The sequence below is a fragment of the Ammodytes marinus genome (assembly GCF_949987685.1).
Source record: "Ammodytes marinus genome assembly, chromosome: 10".
Lineage (NCBI taxonomy): Eukaryota > Metazoa > Chordata > Actinopteri > Uranoscopiformes > Ammodytidae > Ammodytes > Ammodytes marinus.
The window spans coordinates 15,610,808-15,625,743 of NC_137214.1; the positions used below are offsets into that span (position 1 = coordinate 15,610,808).

General features: G+C 40.3%; 1 protein-coding gene across 2 annotated transcripts in view; it reads right to left on the reverse strand.

The window, feature by feature from the left end:
• drp2 (dystrophin related protein 2) overlaps positions 1 to 9,865 on the reverse strand; it is a 107,044-nt gene extending 97,179 nt beyond the window's left edge. For both annotated transcript variants that reach the window (XM_080035775.1, XM_080035774.1), the window contains exon 1: positions 9,706 to 9,865. The gene's annotated coding sequence lies outside the window, so the exon portion shown is untranslated. The remainder of the gene's footprint in view (positions 1 to 9,705) is intronic.
• Positions 9,866 to 14,936: the final 5,071 nt, after the last annotated feature.

Below are 14,936 nucleotides of genomic sequence, written 5' to 3' on the forward strand. Positions count from 1 at the left end.
GTGTTCCATGCTTTACATAAATATCCCTCTTTCACTGTAAGTCACATTACATACTTTTGCCTAATCAAACTGACAGCCATTGAATACTTTCATGAATTTTTTACTCTATCATGTGTGGATTATGAATCTTGTCGAAAATAATAGAAACCATTTGTTCAAATCAAATAATAGCTGTTACTTCAAGCAAAGCTGAAGTTGTAATTTAAGAGTTAATTAACAAAGCAACAGAAGTTTCCCTAGGACATCCATCATACATGAGCAAGATTAATTTTTAATTTATTCCACCCTCATGGAAATAAGAGTTTCCTCTTTTTAATTTTGCACTTTTCGAATAACAAAAACGTTCATTTCCCTGAGGCTTTCACTGAAACCATTGCAATGCCTTAGCAGTGAGATAGCCTGAGCCTGCATACATCAGCATTTATGGTCATCTGTCTGTTGAGGTGAAAGCATGTGCAAGGAGCTAATTGGCTCCAATATGGCATAAAACAAGCCTTTAATTGAACTTATGCTCTCCTAATCACACTGCCCTGTAATAACAATATCAGAAATCAAATTAATGGTGAGAACGGGTCTTGCTGTGGGCAAGGCAGGGTAAATGGGGGAAAATATCCTCAGACAGACAGACGAGCGAGGACATTTTCTAAAGGGGGAACTGGAGCAAGCATCTGTCTCCAACGAAACGAAGGAAATGTCAGGTCTTGTTAATCTTATCTGAATGGCTGCCTGCTGACATGAATTTAATTTTACACAAGTGCCCGCCTGCTAAGTTGTGTGATTGCACACCAGACAGATTGTACACACATGCATGTCCACTTAGAGTACATTTGGCATATGCAGTCGTTGGCAATTCAATTCCTAGTGCCCTGGCTCTCTTCAACAATGTTTTTAAAAAATTTATAAAATAAAGCAAAAGAAAGGGTGAATCTAAGACTGAAAATAGATAGAATAGTGCAGAAGTTTAAATATTGGAATAAAATAGAATATGTATATAAAATAGAATAGAACACTGTGACTTCTGGTTAGTAGAAATAGGGAGAAGACGTACAGAGGAAGACTCCCAGACTACTGATTGCTGTTTTCTTGTTTTACCTACCTTTCTTTTTAAGATTTGATTTATAGTTTATCTTCCAAATGGAGCAATTCTAAATGGAATGCACTTATATAGCGCTTTTTTCACTGATTTACTCGGACTCAAAGCACTTAACATTGTTTTGCCTCTCATTCACTTATTCACACACACACTCAAACACCAATGGCAGCAGCTACCACGCAATGCACTGGCTTACCATTGGGAGCAATTTGGGGTTCAGTGTCTTGCCAAGGGACACTTTGACATGTGGCAGGAGGTGGTGATCGAACCGCAAACCTGCAACCAGTGGATGACCGCCCTACCCGCTTAGCCACAACCGCCACAATGTACTAAACAAGTAAGCAGCGTAGCTGGGACAGGAACTCTGGCTGCTGTAATAAGGAGCTGTCATAAGGATTTATCAAGAAAACAGCACAGCACTCGCTGAAAAGCAAGATAAAACAAGCCTTTTACCAAAAGAAGGTCCAGTTCCAACAGTTATGCCCGGCCCATGATATATGAGGATGACATGCTCACCTTCGACTCAACTGAAGAAGCTCGGAATTTTTACGACCAGAGGATGGGTAAAGAGTAAAAATGGATACGTCTGCCTTGTGCTGTAGGCTACAGCTTGGAGACAGTAAATTACATGAACTGACTTAGAAACATTGAATATAATTGCCTTTGCTTTTGGTCACTCTCACTAATGTTATCGCTGGGCTCATTTATGTTGCTAACATAAATACTCTCCTTTAGCTTTTCCGATTAATTTTTGAGCTTGTTTTTCAATACTTTTGCAGAAGTGTTTAGACTACCAGTTAAGAAATGGAACAGGCCAAATACAAGGCCACTTCACACTTTATACACTTGGCATTGTCACAGAAAAACTGAACTGTGCTGAACTGATCTTAAAAGCTGAAGCAATTAGATTAAAATTGACTGTGTATTGGACTGCAGATTCTTAAAAAAAAATGTGTGTGTATATATATATATATATATATATATATATATATATATATATATAAATGTTTTTTGTTTGTTTTATTTTTATTTTCTGTAACAGTAACTGTGTATCTGAATCCGAATTTGATGAAAATGGGGGCGGGACCTGATAAGCCTTTGGCTTCTTCCGTCTCCCTTCGGACAACACAAAGTATGATGTATGAATATTTGCAAGAGAAAATTGTGTATTGTGTGGAATTGTCCGAAAGAATAATAATAAATAAATAAAATTATACGTTGTGCTATTATTATTTTTTTTATTTATTTACAGATATTGTTTTACTTGTTTTTAGTAGAGTGTATTAAGCTAGTCATATATTATAAGTCACTGGGAGCCTTTTTGGCTAGAAATATGTTCAGCCTGCAGCTTGCCCCAGAGAGAGTAACAAGTATAGGCTCAGTGATCATCTTTTTTGTGCTAGGGATGTAGGATAGTGTTATATGAGGGGCACCACAGATTTGTCAAGTATTTTCTTTTATTCTCCTTAGAGAGGTCATCCATGGAGCTGTGCACTACTGTATGTCGCAACTGCTGCTTTACTGCTGTTATGGCTATAATTCTACCTTTTTGGTCTAAACATGGAAAAAGTAACTTGTGTAAAAAAGGCTCATGTACGATTTATTAGCTGGAGATTAAAAGGCTTAAATGGGCCTCTAATCAAGTCTGAAGACGTTTCTGTTTCCATTTTAACCAGTATTTTATTTTATTTTTTCAAATATATTTTTTGGGCATTTTTATGCTTTATTGACAGTGCAGAGAGACAGAGTCTGCTGCTGGGCCTGGCCCCCTAACCTGTCATTTTTAAATGTTCTATTTCTATTCAATCACTTTTAAATGTTCTATTTCTATTCATTCGCTTTTAATATGTATTTTAATCTTGCCCCTGTAAAGCACTTTGAATGTCCTTGTGTTTGAATTGTGCAATATAAATAAACTTGTCTTGCCTTGCCTCTAATAAGAACTAGAATATTCAATCACCCTAAACATTTAACATGTGAAATTGCATTTCTTCAAGAAACTCGTTTATTGGTAAAAGATCAGAAGCTTGGGTAGGACATGTGTTTCACTCAAAACTAAAATAATACACAGAATTTCTCAGTTAAATGCAACCACTGATATTTCGGATGCACAGGGGCGTTTGTCAGGGGATCAAGGCGCATTTTCCACAGTTCAGCATTTTGGCTGACTTGGTAATTGATTTAAAGTGTTTCTTGAAATTCAAGTCTGACTCTTTCTAACATTTAAGCTGTGCGCTGACTTTTAATTGTTCCTCTTTTGCACCAAATACAAAGGCACATCCAATCATAAATTTGTGCAATGCACTTAGTCAGTGCTTTTATCGGAATATAGTTTCCTGGTGATATGGTTATGTAAATGTGTGTGTCCTCTGCATAATTCATAATCTGAGCTAGCGGTAACATGTAGCTGTTAAACAGAAGAGGCCCAAGAATGGAACCTTGGGGGACCCCGCATGCAATATTTGTTCGCTCAGATGTGAGCGAACAAAAAATTGCTTATTGACACATAGTAGTCTCTGTCCTTGAAGTAGGATTCAAACCAGTTTAGTACAGTGCCAGAAAGTCCAACCCAGTTTGCAAGTCAATCTAGCAATATGTTGTGTTCAACTGTGTCGAAGGCAGCACTGAGATCCATTAAAGCTTTTTTGATGATTTTGCTTAGAAATGGACCTATAATTGTTCATGAGTGATTTATCTTAGATTGTTCTTTTTTAGGAGTGGCTTGATGATTGCTGTTTTCAGGGCCTGAGGGAATACACCTGTGCGAAGGGACATGTTTACAATTTGTAGAACCTCTGAGGCCATCAGTTAAAAACGGTTTTAAAGAAGCCATTGGGCAGAATGTCAAGGCAACAGGATGAGGGCTCTGTGTGCCAGTATTTTGAACAGAAAGGCATTCATCCTGAATTTGAAGAGCCAAGTTATTTACAGGGTATCATTCCCTTTTTGTAAGTTTAGCTTATATCCAGAAAATTTACCAAATCTTTTCAAAACATGGATAATATAAGGTATACTTGGAATAGAGTCTGATACATATAATAATACATCATCTGCATATAGACTAAATCTATACTCTTCTCTTTAAATTCCGCTTATGGTTGGCAATGGTTTGAGTGTGATAGATAAGGGCTCTATGGCTAAGGCAAATATTAGTAGACTGATTGGCCATCCCTGGCAGGCCGTCCTTGAGAGCTGGAAGTATTGGGATCGCTTGTAGTTAGTAGTAGTAGGCCCTGGTTGAGTTGAGTTTAATCCATGACATAAAATTAGGATCATACCCAAAATTGTTTAAACAAATAAATAAATATTCCCATTCAACCTTTTCAAAAGCTTTCTCTACATCCAGTAAAATGAACACCTCTGGTAACCCACAAGAAAGTCTAGGGGTATATGGCAATGAATGTAGCCCAAAATGAAACAATTTAGTTAATTCAACATAGGAATGCAGTATTGGTGGAATTTGTAGAGAAACTGATGATGGCAGTTAAGTTGGTGTGTTGAAAACCGACCAGCAGTTTCCTCTTAGACATAAACATATATACTCATATTCATGCTCATGTGATTTTAACAAGAGTTAATAACAAATCCTACTGAGTTTGGCGGTCGAACTTCTTCTTTTGTTAATAATTATAATAATTAACTGAATATGATATAATCTCACTTCTGAACTTGGCCTTCAGTGTTTCCCAAAGCAGTGATGAGGAAGTGTTATCTTTTTTATTGGATTCTATAAAGTTGTACTATTTTTGAGATAACAATTCACAAAAGGCATTAGCAGCCAGTAAAGTTTTGTCTGATTTCCAAGGAGGGCGTTCCAAATTGCTGAGAGGAATGAGAGATTTAGTTATCCTGGGGCATGATCAGATTCAATTATAGTTGAATATGGAGCTCTGGTGACAAAGGGAAGAAGGGCTCTAACAATAAATAAGTAATCTATTCTACTGTATAAGTAGTGCACTGAGAAAAATAGGAGACTTAGCTTGACTTAATGAAAATTAAGAACGCGAAGGGACATCCCTTTCTATTCGATCCATCTTGATCATTACTTGGCCATTTTTTAAGGTTATGTAGACTTAGCGTAAGTAATTATTTATTGGTTTAATAATTGCACAATTCAGATAACCAGAGTTTAAATCTGGTATTGTAACTAAAGTCCTAAATTCCAAACTCTCCTAGTACATTAACTGGGTATTGGACACCACCTTTCTCCGTTCACTTAATTTCAGAAGTCAACAAATTGTGTCAATAAACTAACCTTTCAAAAATAGATTCTGTTTAAGGCGTATATGATAAGTTAGAGTTCATATTCAATTATATGCTTTATGTTCAATTATATACTGTTTATAGTTAGTTAGTTGGTATAAAGATGCAAACAGGTAGGAACTTTGGTTTAGCAAAATACGGAAAAGAGTACCAATGCAGTGTGAGAAAAGTGACAAGTCATAAGCTTGACAGCTCAAAAATTAAACCGTCTTATGGCCTGTGGGATGAAGCTGTCCCTGAGCCCGTTGGACCGGGACCGGTTGATGCGGTACAAACAGGCAGAACTGTTGTTTCTGGTGTGATGGGGGTCGGGTCTTCATTGATCCTTTTGTCATTTTTCCTACACCGCTGGTCATAGAGGTTCATGGATGGCTGGTTGAAAATGTGTGTGAAATGTCTGTGCTAGTTGATCGGCACACACTGAACATATCTGCCCTACTTATTATTAGTGAGCAGGGGTCGTGGGCCTTCTTTACCTCCTCAGCCAGGGGGTTGTTCCTAAAGCGTGCTTAGACAGTGTTCGGTTGATCTGGGAGACATGAAGACATTTTCTCACTACTGCTGGTTTCCCATTTGTAGTCAGTGAGTCCAAACTACATATTTTGTGATTGGACACAACCCAAGTCTATTAAGTACAAACTTCCTTTTTAGATTTTTGAAGTAATTTTTTGTTTCTTTAAATCAGATCAATTAATGTGTTTTGTCTTTATACACATAATGTCTTGCACTTCAAGGCCTACATCGGAAAACACATAAAGTACCAAACTCACCAACACTGAACCAAACCTCCCCACTCAACCCATTTACAAACATAAATTCAACTTTCCTCAGATGGAAAGATTGAGATACCACATAAATATAAAACACATCGTTAACATACCAAGTACTCCCACATTAGTGTGTAGATTCACAACCACCCATTTAGCCATATACAATTCAATGAAATACACAATCACAAACACACACACACAGAAGCTGTATCCTTTCACCACCCCCATTCCCTGAGCAATACACATCATTCTGAGGCAACAAGCAAAGAGAGTAAGGGAAAGATACACGCTAAGTGAAATGGGAAATAAAATGAAGATGGGAAGTGGGAGATCTGACAGCGAAAAGGGAGACTAGTGAGAAAAGGGAGAGAATGATAGGGGAACGCCACATTTGTTCATCCTCTGTAGCAGGAGCCAGGGCTCTAGAGGACAACGCACATGCATGGCAGCCTCCAGCCCAGCGCGCCACACAACACACAGCACTACAAGGGAGGAAGGAGAAGGAGAAAAATGGGGACGGGAAGAAGGAGATTCAAATGAAAGAAGAAAACAAGAAGCTCAAACTGTGACAAGGGAGCCGAAGTGCAGAGTGATGGAGAGCAGAAAGAGGAAGAAAGTGAACGTGATGTGGACCATGATGCTGCCACAAGCCATTATGATGTAGGTATTTGACTCTGTGACACACACAGGGACATTCAGGGTGGCCAAGCAGGCTAAGATGCCTTGAACCCAGATTAGAGCCACAGGAACAGTTAACACTGAGCTCTGCAGTACAGAGTTACTTCTATGGTTCATCCATGGTCACATGAGGGTTTTAAAAACCTAAAGAACTAATGTGATGTTGATATATTTTTAGCCCGTCTCAGATGTACTGACTAATCATATGCTTTATGCTTTATTAACAGATTACAGTTTGAAGCATAAAATTATGCTGCAAAGGTTATACAGTATGGTAATACATGGAATACCGTAGACAGAGGGATTGTGGGCTGGGCGCTTTGGAAGGGATAAACCTTGGGGAAACATGTTGATGATTACAGTTCATGTTACTTTGTTGTTGATTAGCATGAGAATACAGTGGTGTGGTTGCTGCCACATTAGCTCAGCGTTGTACACACTTGGCTGGTGATGTTTTATGACACACGAGTGCAGCAGCATGATGTGAGGCTAATTCCAGCAGTTGAGCAGACGCATACATTAGGACGCAGGCCTATGGTAAAGTTGGTTCACAGGTTTATATCAAAATAATTTAAAAAACACACTCTACACTAGCCTGGTCCTACCAGACAATCCTACTTCATTTCATTTGTACAGAAGGTCTGTAATTGCTCAATTGACAAACGTAAACTCACTTGAAGGCGGGTGTCTGGGGCACGTCATTGTTCTCAAACACTCCCTCTGTTTGCTGATTTGACAGGTAAAAAAATCTACAGGAGATAATCAGTGAATATACCGCGGACCCAGACTGACTACTGAAGGGAAATGAAAATTGAGCGGAAGTAGGTAGGCGAGCGGTGCCAGGCTAACTCTACACTTGCAGCCTTTTAAAACCTCAGCTATGACAACAAGAAAGCAGCATGCAGACAAGGGGAGAGGAAAAAGAAGAAGAATCCCTCTAGCTGACAAAGTATAGTAAACCTTTAGAAAATTACTTGGAGCAAGATAACATTTTAATACGCTGCAACTCCGAAACCAGATCTGTTATGTGAAGCAGTTGAGGCGAGGCAATGTTCCCTTGTGCCACACCAGTTGGACGACTGAGTGAGCACTAATTCCCCTGCCAGCCCTGTGGCCGGAGCTGGGGCCTCAGAACTGCAGAACAACCTTATAGCGTATGTACACACAAGTTTCTGCCTTTTTTCTGTCCAACTGCTACCTTGAGTGACCTTCTCTGAGCTCCCTCCTTGTTCCAACCGTCACTTCCCTCGGTGGTACTGTGATGCGTGTATAGGACTTAAGATCAGTAATTTGGAGTCAGAGATAAGGGCAGACGGAGGATATTACTTGTGGGTAGACAGTGATTGAATTTGCCCCAGAGAGTCAAACACACCTAAATGACAACTCGGCAGAAAACCCAGGACCCATTTATTTAACACTGAGAAGCCTGAAAGACAGGCCCCGCAACGACGGAGTGTATGCCTTCGCCATGATTAAATGCACCGTATTTAGAGGGGAGAGCAGGGAGGGGGGGTGGGGGGAAGGAAGCTATTTTATGTATAGGCAGGAGGCAAAATAAACCAATAGGGATTTCATGTCAGCAAGGTCATTGAAGAGCTTTCTGGGGCATGGGAGCAGGAAAAGACAAAACAGAAGAGACATTTTGGATTGTCGAAAAGTGAAGATAACGAAAATTAGAAGAAACAAGGTTATTAATGAGTTACAAAGTACATTTCAATTCGTTGGAGGTTTGGCTTTCAATCCATGGTCTCATTTTCCATCCCAAATAAGTCTTTCTTCCAGATGTGGCTAAAGAGGCGGCATATGTGGGTCAGTGGGTAGCTCTGTGTCCAGTCAGTGGACCGAAAACCAACACACCACCACAACTTTGACACTAATTTGTAATCCAAACATGCAGCAATAATTCTCAGCAATAATTATCTTGTTTGGCCAGAAGAACTACATTGATTCATTATCAATTTGTAAAGTTAATAGGGAAGTCCTTAAAAAATTATCAGTTGCTTATTACACATCAAGTAGACATTAAAAAGCATCAACAATAATTTTTAGTTCTGTGTTATGTTCACCAGCTAAGTGCCTCTTTAGCAGTAGTGTACAGTGGGTTTATTAGATATTTCTTGCTGAAAACAGCTGTCCGTTGTGGCTGAAAACAGGGTTGACTAGAGCTGTGAGAGTGAACTAAAAAGTTGCAAGTCGGAAAAACAATTAACAATGAACTGAAATATGCTAATACGCTCCACACAGTTGAGGGGAACTGAAAAGTCAAGCCTCAATTCTCTGGGGTGCTAATCATTTCAAGCAACTCCTTTTACATTATATGTATCTGACTGATAATGTATAAGAAAACACTGTATGCCGTTTTAAGAACGTTTGCCCTTATGTACTGCATGCCTGTCTGTCAGAGCATCAGTATGTGACTTTTTATGCTTTGCAGGCAAAGGCAACATCTCATCCATGACGCTGGTTTATCTCCTGCTTTTCTTTGCCTCACTGAGAACGTACTTGGGAATGCAGTTGCTGAGTTTGACACAGTTCAGTAGGTGACACCTGGAGCCAGAATCAAACTATTCAACGGACCAGAAAAAAATAAAATAAACAAAAACCAAGACACAACTGCTCTGATCAAACCCCTCAAGCTTCCTCCTGAGCTCTCTGTTTTTTTCTCCGTTTGTGTATGTTTGTGTTGGAGTGTATTGCATGCTTGGCTGGAGAAAAATGCCACTTTTACATGAAAAATGCACACATGAGCAACGCCTGAAGTAATAAACAAGTGCAAAAAAAAACAATCCCCACCTCCCCCCACCCAACAAAAAAAGACCAGATAATCTCAAAGGTCTGTGCATCTCATCCCCTAAAGACATTCAAAAGGCAGGAGGAGTGTGCACTGCACGCTTTAGTTACCCAGCGGTGAAGACGTGATTGACGTGGCTGCAGGATCTGAGCCTCCCTGGAATGGAGCGCACACTTCTGCGGCCGCCCCGCGCTGGCGGAGGGGTAGGAGGGTTGAGGGAGGCCTGGATGTGGAGTAACGGCGGCAGAAGCAGTTTGCAGAAGCGGTGTGACCTCCTCACACAGCACAGGTGAACCTACAACACAGAGGAACAGGGTCAGAAACTCCTCCCCTCAGCGGACAGGAGGAGATTTGATAAGAGGCTGAAATGGCACACCATTTAACAGGCGTCTTTGGGAGTTTAATCCTTTATTGGCGCTGGGCTTAGCGCCAAAGACCCGGTCTCTCCACAGCAGCCCTGCACTTTCCTACACTCCCAATGTCATTCAGACCTGGGAGCAAAGCAGCAACAGCGAGCGTTTTAAAACGTGGTGACACTGAACATAAAGCAAAGCTTTCGCCCAACCTTTTGAGGGAGATAGACAGGGTAGGGCGGCTTGGCTTTAACTCAGTAAACCTCTGCGATTCTGGACCGGCTGTTGGGGCTGTTTATTATCAGCAGACAGCACACTCCGGCCTGGAATATAGGACTGCCGAGACACTGGGTGCTGGCCTCTGGGAAGAAACAGGGAGTGAGGCGATGCGAGAGGAATACCAATGAGTGTCCCCTCTTCTCCCTGAGATTTTCTTTGCTGCTCTGGCACGACACTGCCCATGCAAAGCAACTCTATCCTGGCCTCAGGTTTGATAGCACTGCCAACGTCAACTATAATATTCTTCTCTCTGATTCCAAGCCTCACATCCTAACCATTAAGCGACACTTATTGCAACACACAAGCCGCGTTACTCCGCTTCGATACAGCTCAACCAGGCAGTTTGTATGGAAGACTGTGCACGGACTGGCACAAAAACACAGGGGTTCTTGAAAAATAAAAGAACAATATTTAGATAAAGTTTGTCCGCAAACAGGTGATATAAAGGTGGGCAAATAGGTGTGTTACATTTCTAGTAAATCTAGTGGGGTTGCAGTGTAGAGGTTGGCAGGAAGAAAGAGTTCAAAACAGATATAAAAGTTTAATGCCAGGCTGGCAGCTAGCAGGCAGCAGACAGGGAATAAGCTGAACTACTTTCAGGGTAGTCAGTGAGCATTCATAATTCACATTATAGGTTTATATGAGGAAATAGAAGATTCCTTCATTCTTATTGTCTTCCGCCTCCTGTCTGTAACACTTCCACCGCAGCAATGGCAGCACTGTGCGTTTGTATTGGAAGGTGTGTTGATTTACATTTGAGTGAATGACAGACTATTTCATTGGTATAATGTACTCAATATGATACCCTTTTTCAACCTGACGACGTCCCGCCAGGTTGTCAAGCTAAAACTGGTATGAAAACCTGATGTTACATCACCGACAACTGCAAGAGGTAAAGTGAGAGACAGTTTTCATTTTTAAATCAGACAGCCAGAAACCAGCACAAGAGCTATTTCAGACTCTTAGTCTAGTAAATAGACTCTTCCCTGTCCGCCACTAATAATGAGATGTTATAATATGAGGGTAGACATATGATACAAGGTTGCCATAGTTTTTTTTTTTTTTTTACAGCAGGACAAACCCAGAGGGAGGACACAGCAGGGAGTCAGAGAGAGAGCGAATGATGGGGAGACATAACGCATACATGCACAAAATAAGGCACAAAAAGAAGTGAGAAACTATGTTTAGCTATTTAGCAATGGCTGCCTCAACTATGAAGGCATGGTGATGTCAATATGTCTGGATAGTATTCAACAAGCAGTGGTCTGCCACTGCACTGAAGTCTGGATAACAAAACCAATGTCACTTTACTTACGCATGTAACATGGACTGATGACACAAATGAGGATGTCAAGCCACAAAGACTAAACATCCATTTTGCTGAATAAGAGGATAAAACTACAAGAAGTCACAGCGCCCAATGCTGCACTGGAGAGAGACAACCAGACTAATGCTGCAGGATGCAGACGCCGATGGACACTCAGTACACAGTTTTGGATTTTGAAGCCTCCATCTGTGGACTTTCAATGCCAGAAACCAAAGCATGTCAATTCTGAATCTAAATGTCTAGATTAAGCTGTTGACAAGATGACCAAAATGCTGAAAAATAAAGTGGTGAACCGTCACCCGCCTTTTCGAAACACATCTTTATATTCTTAACGTTCTTCATTATTGTACTAGACAGAGATTTGTACACTTGCTGCTGTACAGAATTTGAAGGAATATTTTGTTTTGTGCCTTGAGTTGTTTAAATTATTCAAACAAATAAATGTGGCGTCAGGTATGAAAGCTCTGAAACTGGCTTCAAACTGAGAAGATACACAAAGACTTTCTTGAACCGCAGCTCACAGTTCTGTCAATATACTTGCTTGTTTTCCCATAGAGAGCTTCCTTTATTGCCTTTCCTAAAAAGCTTGATCGTGAAAATTGGCTTTTATGTCCATACTCCTAAGTAAATGGATAATTACATCTGTACTACTGGGTATTAAAATTCAAACACCTTGTCATTTCAATTATCTATTGAAGATTATTTTATTCAGTCAACAACTACAGCCCCAATTAGGACTTGTTGGCTGTTGTAAGATTCATGAATGTTCAGTGACTCCACATACTGGTTGTTTAAATTGTTTAAACGGTGAGATGCTAAATGGTGATTTTGCCATACAGTACAATGGGAGACATGTATTTAACTTGGAAAACCCCAGTATCCACTGTTTCGGAATGACCACTAAAGGAAGCTTGTGGAACAAAGGCTAACGTGCAGGTTAGGACTTCAGCTCTCTAGGTAAAGATCATTTTTAAAGCTTTTTGTTGAATTTTTTTCCCCGTGGCTGTCAGTTGCTAGATCCTTCTACACCTATTTACAGTTGTGTGTAACACACTCAAGTTGCCGAGTGTGTATTACTGTTCATGGTTAATGTCTATGGAGTACATGTGGGTTCCTTAATGTGTTTGAGTGGGTTTTTGTACATCCACTTTAACAGAAAGCACATTCAGTCTTTCTGTAAAGTAATGTGTCAAAATTGCTTTCCTTAACTTGCCTCCTCTAGGGTGAATGCACTACATAATTAAAGAACCTGGTTAAAATGATAATGTACTGTACCTTGGAACTGGGGCACTATGGAAATTGGACAGTATGAAAAGATGGGCTCAAAATGTTTTTTAGAGGAGAAGGGAGAGGACTCTCTTACACATGCCAAATTCCCTGTGAGCCCCGGTAGACATATCATGAATGAACCGGCCCAAGAGTGCAAGACTGTGAGGGTAGATGTTGGGAGTTGGCCAGACAGCTTGTGAGCTCACTGCTATTGGCCAACAGCAAGGCTGAATATTGTTAGGAAGCCCACGGTAATCTTTCCAAAATTGTACCGTCCAACAATGTTTCTCCCAATCTGGTCATTCTATGATTGCATGTATAATGCAGGATTTAAAAAAAAAATAAGTTTGTATTTTTTTTCTGGACATCAAACACTGTATGATTCGCGTCAAGAGAGGAGGGCAGGTAAATATCCTTGACAGGTGACAGACAGCTCAGCAAACCAGCCAGACAGTGATAGTTAGACTTTAAGAACAGCTCTGTAACTCGTTCACAGAAGTACAACACAGGCACTAACATGATGTATTGCTGAATCCTTACATTCCCCTTTCTTTTTCTTCCCCTTTTCCCCTGTGGCCACCCACTGACACTGAAAGTTTAACCGTCTCTAACAACGTATCAAAAGGTTTCCAATATGTACATGCTTTCAGGGATGTTTCAGGGTTGTCAAAGCATCTTTCTCCATGGTGGATAAGGGGCACTCGTTGCCCCAAGCAATTCCTGAGCATCCTCCTGCCAAGCTTTCCCCTACCAAGACGGGTGTAAGAGTTTAGTCATATAGCTGCAGAGGCTGTTTGGCAACCTAAATAGGACAGCACACTGAAGAGCACATCAACCACACAATAAAATTCATCACAGTTTTAACGGCCCCCTGTCACATTCATGGCGGATGGAAAATGAAGCATTATGTCAGTGGGAATGAGTGTGTACTCATTTAGAAAGGTCTCACTAATGTTCCGTGGGCATGACATAGCTTGGGTTGGAGATGGTGTGTTATGGGTTAGATGTACTTCATTAAGTCAACCTTATTGGAACATAATTAATAAATTAAATTAAAATCAGGTTGTTGGTTCCCAGAAACAACCAGAGCGCCCAACCTATTGACAGGGAGAAAACACCTTGGACACACATATAGAAATGGAGATATGTAAACCCAGAGAGTTCAAAAGGCATTACATGAGAACAGAGCATGAATTTAAAGGAAGGAACTTTCAGTTTAAGTTTATTGATTCTAGCGGCACCTTTGGATAAATACGGTAGTGTTAACAACACCAGTGCCCAAGCGTGTAGAGGAATTGAATATGTCCATGAAGAGAGACTTCAGATGCTTCACAATGAGGTAATGTATTCATCTGTGACTATGTAAGATTAATATAATGGTATTATGACGATGGTGATGCAAAGTAAACTTTGATTTAGTACCGTTTATAAACACAGGATGTTCCGGTCTCCCTGGTGTTTTATCTAAGTTTCCAGGAAAAATGTTAGCTTGTTGGAACGAAGACTAAAAGAGGCGCTGTTGAAGATTGTAGACATAACTGATATGACACTTTATCAAAATTATATTAATTAAATGGTACTGGGACAATTTAAAATCATATATCATGAAAATAACACAATATACATCCAATGACAAAACAGTCTTTCATTTTAGATATTATATTCTATAAGATTTCAGAGCAGTTTGCCCGCATTTCCCCCTTTGTGCATGCTATGTGGATAGGGTGCATTTTTTCCCCCCTCATTTGCACCAGCTAAGCGGCTGCAAAAAAGGCGCAATCCTTTAGTGGACGTGGCCCTATGAGTACTAAAAATAGTGCAGAAAGAAAGAAAACTCATGATAACGTGAGGAGAGAAAAATCAGGGGAACATGCACAAAGGTAATGAAGTATACTGTATATAATAAGTAAGGGACAGAGAAGTGCTAAACAAGTCCAACAGGAAATCCTAGGAACATGGCAGCAGTTTGGGTCCACAAGTTCCCATTAAGCCAAGGTGTGTGCAATGAGAAGTGAAATGCCGGAAGGACTGGCTGTCATTTTCACTAATTTCAAAAGTATGTCAGCAATCCCATAGCCAGTCCCTGCAGTCAGTGTTTGGAATAAGTAATCAC